This window comes from Humulus lupulus, chromosome 3 (genome assembly GCF_963169125.1).
Source record: "Humulus lupulus chromosome 3, drHumLupu1.1, whole genome shotgun sequence".
In the NCBI taxonomy this organism is placed as follows: Eukaryota; Viridiplantae; Streptophyta; class Magnoliopsida; order Rosales; family Cannabaceae; genus Humulus; species Humulus lupulus.
The window spans coordinates 166,901,787-166,911,093 of NC_084795.1; positions in this window are offsets into that span (position 1 = coordinate 166,901,787).

Below are 9,307 nucleotides of genomic sequence, written 5' to 3' on the forward strand. Positions count from 1 at the left end.
AACTTGTGTGGCTGTTAGTAACCATAGAGAGTAACAAGATTGGTTAAAAGAAGTGGTAGAATTGTAAGGAAGTAGGAATGTCAAGAAGGGCCTTGAGGTTTAGTTGGAATGGGAGTTAGATGGAAGGGTAAAATGGTCATTAGGCAAGGATTAGGATTACTTCAGCTGTAGGAAAAGGGAATACGTATTATACTTTGTTATATTTTGGTTTATGCTGAATTTGAAAGAAAGGGCTAGAAAGAAAAGGGAAATGAAGAAGGGGCTGAACTTGGGACCTAGGAGGAGACTCAAAGGGAGTTTGAGGCAATCAAAACCAGGTTTAAGCTAGGATTTCTCAAAGGTAAGAATTGTGCTCTGTTTAAGTTGAATTTAAGTCTGAATTTTCAGAGATTAAGTGAGAAAACTCAAAGGGAATATGGCTGGTTTTACTTTGAAATTCAATTAGGGTAATCAAGAGCAAAGAGGTTGGGAGCTGGAATTGGGAGGAGTTCAAGCTGAGTTTGATTGAGGTAAGAATCTTTAGCATGTTTAATTTCGTAATTGGTGTGGCTTAAGACTTTTGAAGCATGATTTGTAGTTTTGGAAGCCATGGTTAAAGTTTTAGGAATTTGAAACTCAAGATAGAATTTTGGGGTGTGTTTGTGTGATTGGGGTTGTTTGTGATGTTTATAGGTTGTTAAAGGGGTTCATTTGGGGTTCTGAATTGATTTTGAGGCTTAGGTATAAGTTTGGGGTGATTTGGAGTGTTTTGGGTTCGGGAAAACGCAGGGGAAAAACCCAGAATTCTGGGCTCGCGAAGGAGCGCCGCGGCGCTGTTCTAGCGCGCCGCGGCGCAAGGCTGTTTCTGGGCGGTGCGTGTGCTCTCTGACTTGCTGGGCGCCGCGGCGCTAGGCCATTTCCAGAATGTGATATTTTGCAGTTTTGAGCTTTTGCTCCGGGGAATTGGGGGATGTCTTTGGTGCATTGTTTTAGGGATTTGGGGCATTCAGAGAGTGTGGGATTGGTTCCGGGAAGTAGATTTGGATTGGTTAGTGATAAAGGATGTTTTGCTTGTGTTGTGACTAGGTCTTTGGTGAGGCTCGGGATAGAGGACCGTGCTCGCGGCGTTGGGGCATCGGAAGCTCGGGATACAGGTAAGAAAGCTGCACCTGAGTATGTGGTTAGGTTGGGACTAAGTGTTCCCTATGTTTGTATGCATTATTATGTGAATGTGATTAACCATGTGGTCACGATGGGACTAAGAGTTCCCAATATTTGTATATCATGTCATGAGATGGTGTTATTACGCCATGGGACATGCGATTACCGGCCTAAGGGTGTCGGAATCATTATTTGCGCACTGGGGCGCGGCTCAGCCACTGGGAGCTGAGGCAGCTTATTTATCACTGGGCTCGGTTAAGCTGACCGGAGTCAGTGAGTATTACACTGGGGGCGGCACTATTGAGCCGAAGACAGTGTGTTAAATAGAGGGTGCGACTAAGGGCGCCAACCCTGAATGTTATTTGATGGATATGACAATCTATTACTTATGAACGTGAATATTGTGCTATGAATATAGTTGATTGACTGTCTGGATGACAATTGTTATCACTACGTGGATAGGTGTTATGAACTGATGAACTTCTGATTATGCACTGTGGAATATTTGATTATTGATGTTAATCTTGCTATGTTATTATGCTTTCTTGATGGGCCCTGGCTCACGGGTGCTACGTGGTGCAGGTAAAGGCAAGGGTAGGCTGAATCAACCATGAGTTGGAGAGCTCTGGGGGTGAGGTGTACATTGTCAGCTGCTCGGCCGCCACGGTCGACACATTGTACAGGACGGAAACCTAAAATGTATATTTTGCCATTAGAGTGGCTTGAACTATTTGTAACTTCTAGAATTTGTTGTAATTAAGACATCTAAACCCTATTTCGAGTCTCCATGTATTAAATCGTCATTTTTAATGAAAATAGCCCGTTTGTAACCCAAAATCTTTTTATTCCTACTCTGATAATGGTATAGAGTTTACACTTTGTCTGAATGACTTGATTAGCAAGTCTTGCACTATTTTAAACACACAGTGTAACGGTCTTGGTTATCCAGGGCGTTATAACTAGAACCCAAGGGGTCAATATATCCTTATTGGAACAATCAAGAGGCACCAAAGAGGGACCTATTGAACCCTTTCGCATGGGCTCCAAAGGACCTCAAGCCTGATAAATTAAAAAGAGAACCTATCGAACCCCATCGTGCGGGCTCAAAAGGACCTCGAACATAGAGGAATAAAGATGAATGATCACATATGTATATATATATATAAAAAAAATATATAGTTTTGATAACATAACAGGACTCGGAGAAATTACAAGCAAAATAGGGCTCGAATGAGCATACATCCACATTGGACTAATTGGAAAAAATCGCAGAATGATAATCTCAAGGCCTCCTGCCATAACGTTCCGCTCAGCCGCCCAGGCAACAGCGTGCTCACCAAAGGAGGAGAAATCAAAGTTAGGATTCTGCCTCCATACTCCGTAAAGGGCGCGCTCTATAGATCTATACTCTATAGTCGCCTTGTCCGCCTCTAAGGAAGCAACCCTCCCCTGCAACACTACAATAGTATCCTTGGCACCCTCAAGTTCGGTCTCTAAGCAAGTGACCTTTTCCTGCAGCATTGTGACCTTGGCAATCGCCCTCTTCTTCTTTTTTGATGAGGAAGAGACCTTCGCCAGGGCCTCCTCTAGCTTAAGCCTGGCTTCAGCAAGTTCCCTCTCGAGCCCCTGGACCTGGACCGTAAGATGGCCCCTCTCAGCATTCGACATGGAGAGGTCTTGAGCCGAGTCGGCAAATCGCTGAGCCACTGTATAGGTCTGCACAAGAAAAATGACAATAACAATGATAAGCAACAAAAAAAAGAGAGAGAAAAGGGATAAGGCCGACTTAAGATGCATGAAATCACCCAAGTGGCAGAACGCGTAAGAGTCTCCCCGAGCTCCGACATGGCAAAACTCCCAAGACCACTCCAATCAGCCTCAGGAAGATTCGTGGCGACCTAGACATATCGTCGCCCATAAAAGGTCGCCATGCGGCCCACCCAGGGTGCCCCTTCTGAGCCAAGGGCACTTGGCTGGGTAAGGACAGATGACCCGCTCGCCGAAGGAGAAGGGGCCCAGGAAGATCGAGAAAATGAGCCCCCGATGGACCAGGGTCAAGGGAAGCCTGAGGAAAAGCATCGAAGTCCTCAGAATAAAGACAGGCGAAACCCCTCGGCATGCCCTATTGATCCTAGGAGTGGGTGGCCATGTCACGGTCTGTAGGGGCTAAAGGAGGGCACCCCCTGGGAGACAAAGACGGTTGGTGGGGTTGCCCATGTCCAGGGGAGACCCCCTCTGGCACACGCTCAACCTCACCCCCATTCGAGTGATGTTCAGCCGAAGCAGCCTTCTTCTTCTTTGTTCCAGAAATAGTCCACAACAACCCGGGATCCGAAACTGGGGACAGCTTGTGAAAGTTGAGTTTATCCACAGTGAAGAGGTGTATAGCCATTTTCTCGGCAGGGTTAGCCTCGAGAAATTCATCCACTGCATTCACCTCCAACCCAACAACTCCAAGCATGGTGAAATGCTCTGCACAATCCACACAGTTGCTGACACAAACATAAGTTCCAAAACAGTAAGTTTAAAAAAAAAAGGGCTTGAAGTACTTACTAGGAGCAGAGCGAAAGTGCTCACGAACAGAGAGGGGACCCTTCACAAAGAAAAAGTCCTGTTTCCAAGACCCTGGGTTGGATACAGAGCCATCTATCAAGGAGACCGAAGTATTGGCTTTTTGCAGGAATTAAAATCCCTTGGATATAGGAGAGGGCATGATATTGTACATGAAATGCACCTCTTGGGTCGTAGGAGCACGCTCGAAACGATCCATAAACGAGATGAAGAGGTAACTCAAGGTCAGCCAGCTGTTGGGCGCCAGCTGGAGTGGAGCAAGGTCAAAATAATTTAGAACCATGACGAAAAACGAGTGTAATGGGATTGTACCACCCGCTTTCAAGATATGCTCGCTCATAGCCACGTAACCTAGATTTGGGCAATCAACTCGGCACTTGTTCGAAGGAACGTATTGTAACGACCCAAATTCGCTAATAAGGCTTAAGGACCTTGATTTGCATGCCTGGAGGGCATAATGGAGATTACGTGTGATTTTAGTGATTAAGATGTATAATTATGATTTAAAGCATGTTATATGATTACTTGAGTACTTGAGATGCATGACTATGCGTGTTTGTATGCATGTAGGCCCAGATTAGGGTAGAAGGGCATAATCGTAATTTTGGCCATTAAGGGCATAACTGCTTTGATATATGTGATAATTGTTGAGACCACATTATTATGTGGATATATCTGCGATCTGTGACTCGAGACGATCCTAGTGAGCTAAGTAGCGGAAAAGTCATAGCGGGGATTTATACCCGGCTCGGGGTGAGCTCACGGGTGTAAATGGGAATTTAGTGGATGAGCTGGAGATTATTGTAACATTGAGGAATGCTATTGGTGATTAATTAGGTATCGGGAATTAAGCGGGAAATAATAGAGACATTCGAGGAAGTAGCGGGAATTAGGTAAAATGACTAAAATGCCCTTAAGTGGACTAAAGGATTAGAGTTAATTGGGAGGGCATAAAGGTCATTGGACTCTTAAGGATGGGTATTACTGAGGTTTTAAGTTAGTGGAATTTATAGAATATCAAGGAAGTCAGAAAAAGAAGGGAAAAGGAAGAGGGAAAAACAGAGAGAGTTTCTCTAAAGTCGGTTTACACTTTCCTTCATCTGTTTCTTGAGAATTTCTGGAGTAAAGCTTAGAGGAGAGCTGGGATAACTAAACATCAAGGATCTTGACCTAAGAATAAGGAATTGACAGAGGTTTAGCAGGGTTTCACCAACACTTGAGGTAAGGTTCTAGAGTTCATCCATTTCTGTTTCTGGTTTTTAAGTTGTGGTGCTTGAATTGAATTGAATGGAACTTTGGGGAATTCAGGCTTAGGGCTGAGGAGTAGCAAGCCAAGGGAGCCTAGGGATAGCTTGTGGGCGAAATTCTATCAAAGGTATGAATTCTAAGCTTTAGTTCTGATGTTCAGCTGGTTTATGTTGGGTTTTAGAGTTTGGAGGTGGCTATGGTGAATTTTGAGTTTGTGATTGCATGTGCTTGGATTTTAGATGGTGAGGGTGTTTGGGATGAGTGGAGTGTGGTTATGAGGTTGTTTTTAAGTTTGGGCAAGAGTTGGAAGAGGTTTGGTTGAGGATGGCTCGAGAAAATCGCATAAGGGAAATTTTGGGTGTTGGGCTGTCTGTGACTAGCGCTAGCCTTTGGGCGCTGTAGCGCTAGGCCATCTTGCTGAAGGGTTTTTGGGTTCTGTCTGTAGCGCTATAGCGCCCTCCCAAGAGCGCTGTAGCGCTACCCTGCCTTCTGAAGGGGATTTTAGGGTAATTTGCAAGGGTTTTTGACCTAAGGTTTGGGGTTTGGTTCCACCACCTTGTTTGGTGGAACTAGGACATCCCGGGGGCTTGGGATTGGCCCCGGGGCTAGGTTTTGAACTTGAGGGTTGATGTTGACTTTGGCCATGATTATGTTTAGGTGAGCGCTAGGGCTCGAGTGGGATCGTGCTCAAGGTGTCGAGGGATTAAAGCTATTGAATTGAAAGGTAAGAACACTGCACCCGAATGTATGGCTGTGAATGGGACTAAGTGCTCCCGAAAGTTGTATTGTGTCATCGTTGGTATTATGCCAAGGGACGCGTATACGTGGTCTAAGAGTACCGTTCATGAGTTTAGCGCACGGAGCGCGAATTGGCCATTGAGTGCCGGAAATAATAGGATAACAGAGGGAGCTTCCTGTGAGCGCTAGCCCTGGTTATCGTCTGTGCATTATGTATTTGAGCTGAGATGCTTAGTATATGAAATACTTGATTGATGATACACTTGAGTTGATGAGATGCTATATGTGAAATTGATTTGTTGCTAGTTGTTCATGCTCTGTTGTTTCTGTGTTTTCTTGCTGGGCCTTGGCTCACGGGTGCTTCGTGGTGCAGGTAAGGGCAAGGGCAAGCTGGACCAGGCCTGAGGTGGAGAGCTCCAAGGTGAAATGTACATAGCCAGCCGTTCGATCACCACGGTCGAGAAGTGTGTCAGGACAGAGATTACCTAACAGCTCGCTTTTGCCTTAGTATGGCCAGTTGATGTATCTAAACGTTGTAACTTTTGTAAATGGCTTTTAAACTGTCAATTTTGGGATCCCATGTACGTAAACGATGTTTAGTAATGAAAACGTACTTTTGAGACCAAAACACTTTTAACCCTAGTTCCTCTACTATTTCAGTAACACGCTTTTACTTTAATGACTTGATTAGCAAGTCTGGCACTTTATAAACACACAGTGTAACAGTCTTGGCTATCCAGGGCGTTACACGTATAATGTTTATTCTGGGCCAACACGGTAGTTCTCCATTATCTCCAACAATTTATTTTCGGACACATGGGACACTAGAGTGGATGCCAACAGGGGGCCAGTGTCCTGATCATCAACAGTCACCTGTTGTCGCCCTCTCTTTGGCATATCTGCAAAACCAAAAGAAAAAGGTGAGGTGGAAACAGGGCACTTTACCCTCCATTTTTTCTTCCTAGCAAGGGTCTTCCATCGAGGCACCGAATGTGAAAGCGCTAAGCAAGGGTAGATTGAGAACAAGGGTTGAGGAGAAGACGAGACGGCCCCATAACAGTCATTAGGGGAAAACAGGGTAGGAGGCTCAGGCGGGACATTTCCCTCCATAAACTCTAACTCCATCTGCAAGTCTAAAAGGGTCACCCTAAGGCTCGCTACACGGTCGTTAAGGCCAAGGGGGAAAGGTACTCCGTCTCCCCTCTAGACCGAGTCTATTTCTCTCTCTACCACCCAAATTTTACGCCTAAGTACAGCCATATGCTCAAGATGATGAATACGGGCCTGCCTTAAGGTGTCGTAGTCATGGTGAGGATTTTCCTCGGGGGACTCCGCGTCTGAAGACAAGTCAACAAACTCGACCCCCAGGGGAGGGTCGAATGGACCTTCACATGCCATGAGACCTCGTCCCGAAAGCAAAAAGGGTTCACGTATAAATGAGAGGATTGCTACAAAACACAAAGGAATGGGCTCAAAACCTCTAGGTACAAGCGCTCTAAATAACCCACTACGGGATATGAATAAGGGCATGCAGTTAGGTTAACTCACGACAAGCTCAGGCCAAAATACTCCTTCCCGAGTGGTGCTAATTTCAACCCAATAAACATAAGGGGGAAAGAAAGTATACCTCAATCAAGTAAAATTGGGCACTGTTGTGGTCAAAAGGAGATCGAGGACCAAAAGCACCATCACGGTCAAATAGAGGCAAGTGGTCGAAAGTACGCATCTGCAAAAATAAAGGGAAAATGTGTTTTAGTCCTCAAATGCCTGCATGGATATAGACATACAAGAAATGAACTCAAATATATATATATATAAAAAGAGATAGCAAAAGTGAGGTTATGGGGGATTGAACCCCTTACCTCTTGAAAGGAGCAAGGATCTAAAAACCACTAAGCTAAGGAGATGGAGTGTAAATAATAGGCTAGATGTGAAGGCTTATTTATAGGAGCCACAAGCTCATCTCAACCATCGAACTTCAAGACTGATCAGTGGCCAAGAAGGGAGCTTGGCATCTAGATTGAGATCCACGAAGCAAGACGATAGGCTCACGATCAATCTCAAGAAATCACAAGGATCACCACTAACACCACCCGTGTTTTCAAGACAACATATCGAAAAGTCTACCAGAGCGCCTAAAGGCCCTCTCCTAGACTGGGGTGAAAGTGTAGATGCTCAAAATTCCACGTTGATGAAAGACTCAAAGTACGTGCTTAGGACCCATGTCCCTAGATGTGTATTGGGAAATCTTGACAAACGTAGCCTCAGAAAGTGTGCCACCCAGGGCCCCCCGTCTCGCGCCTCGCGAGCCTAGGAAGTGTGCCGCTCAAGCCCCTCAGGCACCTACACGAGGTCGTCACCCCCACATCTCCGCGAGGCAGTTATGCCCTCACCTCACCTCGCCATTCTCCTTGCCCACAAGCATCTCGCACCAGGAAGAGCCCCACGCAAGGAGGCGCCTCGCTCCTAACCTCGCCTCGACCATGCACCCAAGGCCCCGCGCCATGGGCTTCGCGAGACAATGTCTCGCCCTCGCCTCGGCCGCACACCCAAGGCCCGCTCCATGGGCTTCACAAGACGGTGTCTTGCCCTTGCCTCGGCCGCGTACCCAAGGCCCCGCGCCATGGGCTTCGCGAGACGATGTCTCGCCTCCACCTACAAGCGCCACACACCAACGACCCAAGGCTTCCCAGGTGGCCTCGTGCCTGGCACCTCAAGGCGATGTATCCTATGAGGACCTGCAGAAACTCCAACGTTTAGAGGTAAAAGAACAAGTATAATTCAAAAAGATCATACAAGTGCGGAGCTCATACGGGGTACGACCTGTAAGACCCCATATGTCTGATCCAAATACTCATGCCAGACAAATAGTGGGAGCACTGAGAGAGGGGACATGGCTTGTATGCTTCTAACCAGATGTTAGAGTCGACACCACCAGCACCTCTACGCCTGGTACCACTCCTCTGACATTCGTACGAAACAAGTGGTGGAGACATCCTCATGGTATCTGACCACGTACTGGAGCCAACACCACTACCCCTGAGACCACTCTCCTGACAGTGTACTTGTGTACCATCTGGTCCCCTGGAACCCCATTTCCACATGGAAGGGGGTTGGAAAAAACATTGTAGGATCATGCCATAAGAAATACAAGTTCTTTTCACCATTTTCTTTCTGCAACTATTCTCTAAATTTTTGTTTAGATTTTTGAAGTTCTTCATTGGTAATCTCTATACTTTGATTTTTCTAATTTAACTTCGTTGACGAGTTCTTACCGTCAACAGGGCGTTACAGCGCCCAGCCTTCAACTGACCTAGTGAATAACAGTCTTCGCTTTGAGAATGGAGGGAGATCGCTTCTCCAAGAGCCACGTCTTGGAGATCAACTGCTCTCCCAAGATAGCCTACAATAAAGACCTCTCTCGGACTAGGGAGGGGACGACTCTTTGACTATAGAAACCATAGAAGAATATTGATTCACTCTCTTTACACTCTCACTCACACTTTTACACTCCGAAAAACAAGATTTGACTCTTGGTCACCGATCAAACATTGAAACAGAGAGTACTCTGACTTTTCTATCTTTATTTTTCTCTTTACTTTTCATCGCA